At 31.2% G+C, this 8,908-nt stretch overlaps 1 pseudogene; it reads left to right on the forward strand.

Annotated features, from left to right (window-relative positions):
- Nucleotides 1-1,481: 1,481 nt before the first annotated feature.
- Nucleotides 1,482-3,285, forward strand: LOC149885374 (uncharacterized; annotated as a pseudogene).
- The last annotated feature ends 5,623 nt before the right edge of the window (nucleotides 3,286-8,908 follow it).

Raw genomic sequence — 8,908 nt, forward strand, 5'->3', positions numbered from 1 at the left:
TAGACAATTCGATGCACGCACTGAAAAATGTCAAGGTACCAAAGGTAAAAGTACCAAAGAATCAACTGCAATTTTTTGTCTTAAATCTTTAAAGCGTGTTGTTACAATTTTGAGTACAGAAGCAATTATAAAAGTACATAAATCAAACGATGTTTCACTTATTACTCCTTGGTATAATTTGTTAGATTCAAAAATTATTTTATTTGATGATAACAAACATTGTTTTTTTGAAAGTGGTACTCTTGTACTACCAATATATGAAGAATGTGGTGAAAAAATGGCAGTTTTTTTTTGTGTGGCGGCCTTGACGAAGATAACAATGTTCCAGAATGGACGAACGAATATTATCCTTATAACCTCAAACTCAGCATTACACCTCACTTATATACACACAAAAGAGGTATTGGAGTTGTCAGTCTAGATCTAAACATAGATTTTTGTATCTGTTCAAAAATACCAAAATATTCAAGATCGCGATTTTCTTAAGATACGTGACATTTATTATGAAATAAGAGATGTCACGTCTTGTGCAGATTTTGATGAAATTTATTTTAAAACAGTTGTTACCAAAACAGCAAACAACTGTAAGTATAAAATTGTGAAGTCACCAACCTTTGGTGGCAATAGCGCATGTGGAAAAGTCTTATTTTAACTTGTACCGTGGTATTACTCTGCATTTGAATAAAATCGATGCTGATGAATATAATCAGCTAGATGTTACATTCCAAAACGCGTGTTTTAACTTCCTTGGTTTTTTAGTTCACGAAGTTTGTATTTATTATCTTAAAATGTAATGGAAAATGAGGTTCGGAAACAAACAAACAAAAAAAGTTCCTTTTCTTTTTTAAAGATAATTTTTTTAAGAATAGAGTTTTTACAAAAGTTACTTAATAAGTTATTATAAAAATTAACTCTCATAGTTTTTTAGCGTAAAAACTGATGACGAATGAGTTATTAGCAAACGTGATGTAAATAGTTATTCTTTTTAGAAGCAAAAAATTATAAATTAAACAAAACTGCATTAATATAAAAACATAAAAGATGAAAGAAACCCGTGAACCTGTACAAAAAATATTATAAATATATAAAAGTATTATAGATATATAAGAATCCTATTTGCGCAAAGCAAAAGTTAGTTTAAGCATTAATTCAACGCGTTAAATTAATGCTTAGCCCGAAATTATTCTTATTTAAAATATGTGTAATTTACGGAACATGTAGTTAAAACAATTCAAACTTCGAGTTTTAATGTTTCACTTCCAAACGAAGATCGCCGTGAAATTTAATCAAAAAAATAATTTCGATAATTTTTTATATATATCTCCTTTGCTTTATATCAACTTTGCAATTACATTATTTCCATCATCAATGTTTAAAATAAATTAAATAGTTGAATTTTAACGGCTTATTTTGATTTTTTTACTCATTTGAATGCAGTATTCTTAGATGGGAAATAAAAAAATTGCAAAACAAGTTTTCATGGAAACCAACAAAAAATGCTGGAACAACAAAACATTTCACATGCAAGTCCTTCTGGTTCAAATATTTTCACAAGTACAAGTAATGCAAATGTTAAAAAGGTCAGCAAAGCAGTTAATTGTATTGGCAGTCCAGCTAAAAATGAATATAAATCTAACGATATTAGTTTTTTTATATTCACTCACTTTGGCATTACAAAAGATTTGTTTGAGGAGTTCTCACGCTGTTCTGACTGCAGCCCACCTGTTAAGCTTGCACATGTTGGAAATGAACACCAAGGGTTTTCACTTAAATTATGTATAAAATGCAGCTTTTGTTCAGCATGCAAATCTCCACAAAAAAGTAAGCTTGTAAAGAAAGCACACCAAAATAACTATCGCACAATTATGGCTTTTTGTGAGATTGGTAAAGGTCATGCTGGAATTCAAACAATTACAGCAACAATGAATATGCCATTTTCTATGGCATTTACCTCGTAATCTTTATTGTGCATATGAAAAATCTGCTAAAAAAGAACACAAAAAGCTGCACATGAAGTGCGTGAAATGATAAATATCAATGCAATTAGCAGTGATATTATTGACTGTCATATTTCTATTGATGGGTCATGGCAAAAAAGGGGTTATTCAACGGAGTTGTATCTGCAATATCAACGGATGATAATAGGTGTTGTACTATTATACGATGTCAAAATTTTGTAAATCTTGTGAGATTTGGTCAGAGAGAAAAGGATCAGCTGGTTATAAACTATGGGAAATAAAACATCAGTGTCCAATCAATCATCGTGAATCATCTGGTACTATGGAGTCCATTGGCGCTCTTTCTATTTTTTGTTCTTCATTGAGAAAGTTAAACTTAAGGTATAGTCATTACATAGAAGATAGAGACACCACAGCATACAGCAATTTAGGAGAACAAAGACCTTATGGAGAAACTTTGATAATAGAAAAAATTGAGTGCCTTGGCCATGTTCAAAAGAGACTTAAAACAAGACTTCGGAATTACGGGCATTTAAAAAAAAGGGAGGTCGGATGACAATAAAACTCTTTCAGAAAAAGGACTAGCTGATGCAAGTATTAATTTAATGGAGATTTGCTTTGGTATGGCTATTCGTCAGAATGATAAACTGTACCTTATGAAAAAAGCTATACTTGCAGTTTTATGGCACCGTTGTGAAGGTGATGCAGCTACGCGCCATCAATTTTGTCAAAGAACTAATACTAGCTGGTGTAAATGGCAAAGGGATAAGTTTACAGGTCAATGCACCTATAAAAACAAGTTAAACTTACCATTTGCAATCAAAAACTTGTAACGTCCAATATTTATGAAACTGTTTACACAGTTCCATAAATATTGGACGTTATAAGTTTTTGAAAATGTTTACACAGTTTTACCCAAATTCCTAACGAGTTATAAGTTTATGAAAATGTTTAAACAGTTTTACCCGAAATCCTAACGAGTCTTTCAATCAAATAATCTGGGAAAGATGCCCCAAAACACATTTTGTTTCAAAAAGTATTTTCGAATTAGCTGTTTTTTCAATTATATCATTATTTATATTTATCAATTATATATTTTTTTATTATATCCTTTGATGGGGGTTACATTTCACATAAAGAAACATTTCAACATCTGGGATTTCATTGGGGAAAATATTTCCTTCTCGGTGCAATTAAAAAAGACAAAAACCGTATTACTCATATGGAAAGGAAGGAAAAAGAAGTAACAGAATCGAGAAGGAAAAAATTGAGAGGTATAAGAAAAGGATTTAGTAAAGATGACTCATATGTATCTGGAAATTTTTAAAAATATGGTAAAAATTGTTTTATTTGTTTTTTTGCGTTTTCTCTGTAAACAGATTTTAAAACTTTGAGCAAAAATATTTTTTGAACTACTAGGAGATAATGGCTAAAATTTTTACAAATTGTTCATCAGATTACTGTGAAGGGATTTGACCAAAAAGAGGTATTTATAGTTAGCTGTTGTTGAGATATTGACATTGGCAGCACAAACTTTAACTAAAAACTGAAAACATTGTTTAAAATGCAGCTATTTTGATTCTGTGAAAGGTATGATGGTAATTCTGGTCAAATCCCTCCATCAACATGTTATTAACCTTTCCTCAAAGTTTTAGTCGCAAACTGTAAGTATTTCATGAGAAATACTTGTTTAAAAATAGAGCTAAAACTGTATATTTTTTGCTGACTTAGCATGTTTTAGAGTGTACTTATACGTTTTATTATGTTTCCTCATATGCTCCATTAATACACATAGTTTTTAACAAATATTGAATCAAAATTGAATATATTGATTGTTTTAATTTTTCTGGGCTAGTATGCAACGCATAATCATAATTTCATAAGAAGAAATTAATTGGGAGAGTACTAAAACTCTTAAAGTAGAGAAAAAACATTTGATCGGAAGGTCAGTGAGGCTCTTGAGACAGAGGCACAAATGTTCCCCTCTAAGTGGCGGAATTAATCTCGATAATGGGCAATTTGTTAAAACTAAATTTTGGACACCATTTTTTATGTTTTTACGTCAGGATAAAAAAGAAAGAAGCCATTCAACTGCTGACGTCAATTAATTTTAACCGTTTTTTGTAACTTAAAATAATTTTACGAGCTGATGATGCTGGTAACTATAACCCAGCGAAAATTTCTCATAATAAATTAACATTTGTATTTTGAGAATTCGTGTTATTTAATGTTTTTCGTTAATATGATATACACTCTTATATTCAAATCATATATATATATATATATATATATATATATATATATATATATATATATATATATATATATATATATATATATATATATATATATATATATATATACACATACTTGAGATCTTTTAAAGTATATATATTTATATATATACTTTCTCTAAAAGATCTCAAGTTATATAAATGCTAAAATGAAATCTTGCATTTGTTGTTCTCACCCCTTCCCGCCTCCCGGGCTTTTTCTAATGTTTTTTCTGAAACAATTGACATAAAACCAAAATGGGGCAAATTCGAGCAGCTAAGAAATTATTTGTTTTATACCCGATACATTCATAATAACGCGATAGAAATTTAGGAGGAGCGAAAAGTGGACATTTTAAATTTTATCACTTTTTGTAACCGTGAAATTACAAGTTTTAAAAATTTTACTTTTTCCTTAAAAAACCCAAAATCGAAAGCTAAAAAATCGAGTTATTACTTCCTTTTTGATTAAAGCTATATTAACAATAATATAAGAAAATAAAATTTAAAAAAAGTTCACAAATGTTGTATAATAATATAAAAATTCTCTTATTTAAAAAAAAAATACAAAAACTCGTGAATTATTCTGGGAATTTTTATTTTATTTTTTAAGCGTGATAAAACGCTCCCAAAACATTTAAAAGGCGTGTTAGATAATCTCCAAAATAATTCTTTAGTAATTTAGTAATTGGGTAAATATTCTTTCTAAATTCCAATATATATATATATATATATATATATATATATATATATATATATATATATATATATATATATATATATATATATATATATATATATATATATATATATATATTTATATATATATATATATATATTGGAATGCGTTTGAAAAACGACTTTAGGCCACATTTTCGTAATTTGGATTCATAGTGTGACCTAACAAAATCCTATTCTTTAAGAAAGTCCTAATTTAAGAGATGACAAATTTCGTATGCATTAACTTGTATAGGGGAGAACCTTAATGAATGGGACGATTATTGAATGGGACAAACTCAGATTCTTATAGAAGCATCGATGTAAGGATATTCAAGTTCCTGTAACAAAGAGTGATAGACACAAGAACTCAACTGACCAACTCATCCATCCTTTTGCTCTATGACCGTAATGACAATGGATGTTATTGTGTTTTCGAATGTAAAAAGTAATTTTTAAAAACGTTTTTTTTTTTTCTGATTTTGCAGCAATTTTTGAAGTTATGGAAAATAAAATTCCATGCTTAAATAGATAACAGTCTCTAGTACTACAGCGAGTAAAACATTCAAGCTTATTTAATGGTGTTTTTGGTGTGATTAATCATTTTTGGATAAAGTGATGCGCATATTGAATGGGACAAAATACTACCTATTGAATGAATTTAACAAAGTATTATTTACAGCTCAGCAGAGGGATGCTGCAGTCCCTTACATTTATCCCCATGGGTAATGGGTATTATTTACACACTTTTATACTGCAATATTTTACTTAAATAAAAATAACTAAATATAATATTCTAAAATGAGAAAGTTCTGCTTTGTTTGAAATTTAATTAGAGTTAAAATGTTTAAAGTTAAAAATATTTTTTGTGTGGTCTTAGTGTATGTATCTATATATTTAACTACATTTACAATTAATAAACTAACTTGAAAAATGATTGAATTAAATACGTTTATTTTTAATTCTTTTATGTTTGCTCCATTCAATGAGACATATTTAATGAATGGGGCAAATGTCATGCTCCAATAAAACTCTCTTTTTTGGAATAGCCAAATGCAAATCCAATTTTTTTGTTTTAATATATCATTGAGCAAGAGTCGGTGGTTATCAAAAATATTTAAATATATATATTAAACAACTTTATCTACGTTTAAAAAGCATTTTGCAAAAACTGTCCCATTCATTGAGGTTTTCCCCTACATAAACTAGATATCTAGCTAGAACAACAAAGTTATTAATATATATATATATATATATATATATATATATATATATATATATATATATATATATATATATATATATATATATATTTGTAATTAGTAAAAGACTTCTTCACTCGAGAGTGCTTAATAGCCTGCTGGCAAGAGCAATTACATAGAAGATACAGCGAAGGTTAACAACTTTGTTGGTACTTAAAGTTTCATACCGGCGTACCGGTAGGGACCCGAACTCGAATCCGGGTAGTTGTTTCGGGTATTAACCGAATATTTAAATTTGGGTAATTACCCGAAAGTTATAAAATACCCGTTTCTTTTTAAATTGGGTAATACCCGATTGTTTTTAATACCCGATACTTGATACCCGTAGAATACCCGTAGAGAATACCCGTAGAATACCCGTAGAGAATACCCGTAGAATACCCGTAAAAACACCCGTAGAAATACCCGTAGAAATACCCGTAGAAATACCCGTAGAAATACCCGTAGAAATACCTGTAGAAATACCCGTAGAAATACACGAAGAAGTAAAAATACCCAAAATAGTTCAACTCAATTCACTTATCACATTGAATTACAAATAACAAAAAAAATTAAAATATAAGTATATTTGTACTGAAAGAGTTCAAGTTTCAGGATTAGCAAAAAATTAAAAGTAGCCTGGCCATTTTAAATCTGAAATTTCATCCAGTAATTTACTGTTCTCTTTCATGAACACTAGCTGCTCCATTTTACTAACATTTAAATTTGTTCTCCTTACAGTGCAAATGTTCCCTGCACTTGAAAACACTCTTTCAGAAGAAGCAGATAAGGCTGGGATAGCCAGAATCTGTCTTGCAAGCCTTCCAAGCATAGGGTATTTGCCTGAATTGACCCTCCAAAAGTCCAAAATGTCCACTGTTTTCTCGGCTGGTGCATCACCAAGGTATCTGTCTACCTCCTTTATTACGTTTTCTTTTGCAGTTGATTTCCCTCCTTTGTGCGTGTATGTTGCTCCATACCTTCGTGTGTGGTGATTGTCCAACAAACTAGCCATCAAACTGTCGGCATCCAAAAAGTCCGCGGCCTCTATGTTTTGGGATGAGGTTTCAGGTGGTGTGGGTTGCAGTGTGGGGTCTCTGTCAACAAGGTCCTTCAGTGTGTTCACAAGGGTGTTCCTCGCAAGGTTAAAACGGTCTAACCCATCTGTCATTGCTCCTTTTGCTTGGGGATCCAAGAAATGGGCCACAGTGTACTCCATCTGTACACTTCCACAATGTGGGAATCTTCTATCGGTCTCCAGCAAAAAGTAGTTTGTAATTTCTTGGATTAAGGGATCCTTCATCAATTTATGTGTTGTCTCAAGTCCTAACTTTATTGTAACAAGCATGGGTACAACCTTGTGGATGGTGACTGTTTTGTCGCCAGAAACAGAGTTTGAAAACACTTCAAATAACTTCAAAATTCTAATAATGGTTTTGACTTTGCTAATCTCAGATTCGTCTAGCATCAATTTTTTCAATTCTGAGCCAGATGTGTCACCATCAGGCCCAACTATTTGCTCCATGGCTGGTAGAAGCGCAATTATTGATTCCAGCTGGGCTAAGTCTGAATTCCAGCGCGTTGGACAGTTCTGTACCAACTTAGTTGTTGTCATTTTAAGTGCCTTAGCTTTGTTGACAAGATCGATTGTCCTCTTTCCTGAGTTGTGAAAATAGTTTACCAAACCCGTCATCTTTTTGTGAAGTTGATTCCATTGTGGACATATGTACATTTTCTTTTCTTTGTCTTTTGCAGCTAGTTAACCCGTGACAATCAAGTGGATCTTGTGGTCGACGCACCACATGTTGGTATTAATGTCACTATTTGTTTTTGATCCCTTTTGAATGTTTGCAGCACCGTCTGTAACAATGGTGATCCATCTCACTGTTTTGGGATTCAACTCTATTTCGTGAACCATATCTGTTATCTTGGCACTGATGTTATTTGCCGTATGGTCCTCTGGAAAATACTTCATTGCGAAAAGGAATCTTCTCAGGCGGAAATTTTTGTCTAGGTAGTGTCCTTTCAAGTTTATGTAAGAATGATTTGTTCTGGCACTCCAGATATCTGATGTTAAGGCAATTCCTTCAAGTCCATCTTTTTCTGCATTTAATAAGTCAATAATTGTTTTTTTCATAAATTTATAGATTTTTGGAATTACTCTGCAACTCAGTGTATGTGCTGAAGTTTCATTGTATTGGCCTAAGGTAGCACTTTTAAGCATGCGAATGAATGGTTTAGCTTCCACTACTGAAAATGGTTTCATCTCTTCTACCACCCACCTAGTGATATCTGTGATCAGCCTTACTTGATGAATATTATCCTCATCCCAGACCTTTTTATTCTGGGCTTTCCTCTTCTCCGGTTCTTCTCTTGGCTTTTTGGTAGGTGGTTGATGTGGTTCAGATGGTCTAATTAGTGATTGCAATTCAGAGTCATCAGAATTAACCTCAAAAGAGTCATTTGCCCTCATTCTATCTGCATCTTTTTTTTCCAATTCTGTGAACAGATCTGCATGTTTTCCTTTGAAGTGTTTGCGCAAAACACTTGTACATCCCTGCGTTGCTGTAAATTCTTTACGACACTCTTTACAGGTGGCTTTGTCGTCATTGTCCTTAGTGAAAAATTCCCATATTTTTGATGGTTTAGTCATCTGAAAAAAGAGAAAAAAATTTATTAAAAAAAAAAAAATAAATACATTGTTACCCGAGTTTTTTAA

Source organism: Hydra viridissima, unplaced genomic scaffold (assembly GCF_058129835.1).
Source record: "Hydra viridissima isolate aposymbiotic clone 2 unplaced genomic scaffold, HvirCarnegie_v1 scaffold_8, whole genome shotgun sequence".
Taxonomy (NCBI): Eukaryota; Metazoa; Cnidaria; class Hydrozoa; order Anthoathecata; family Hydridae; genus Hydra; species Hydra viridissima.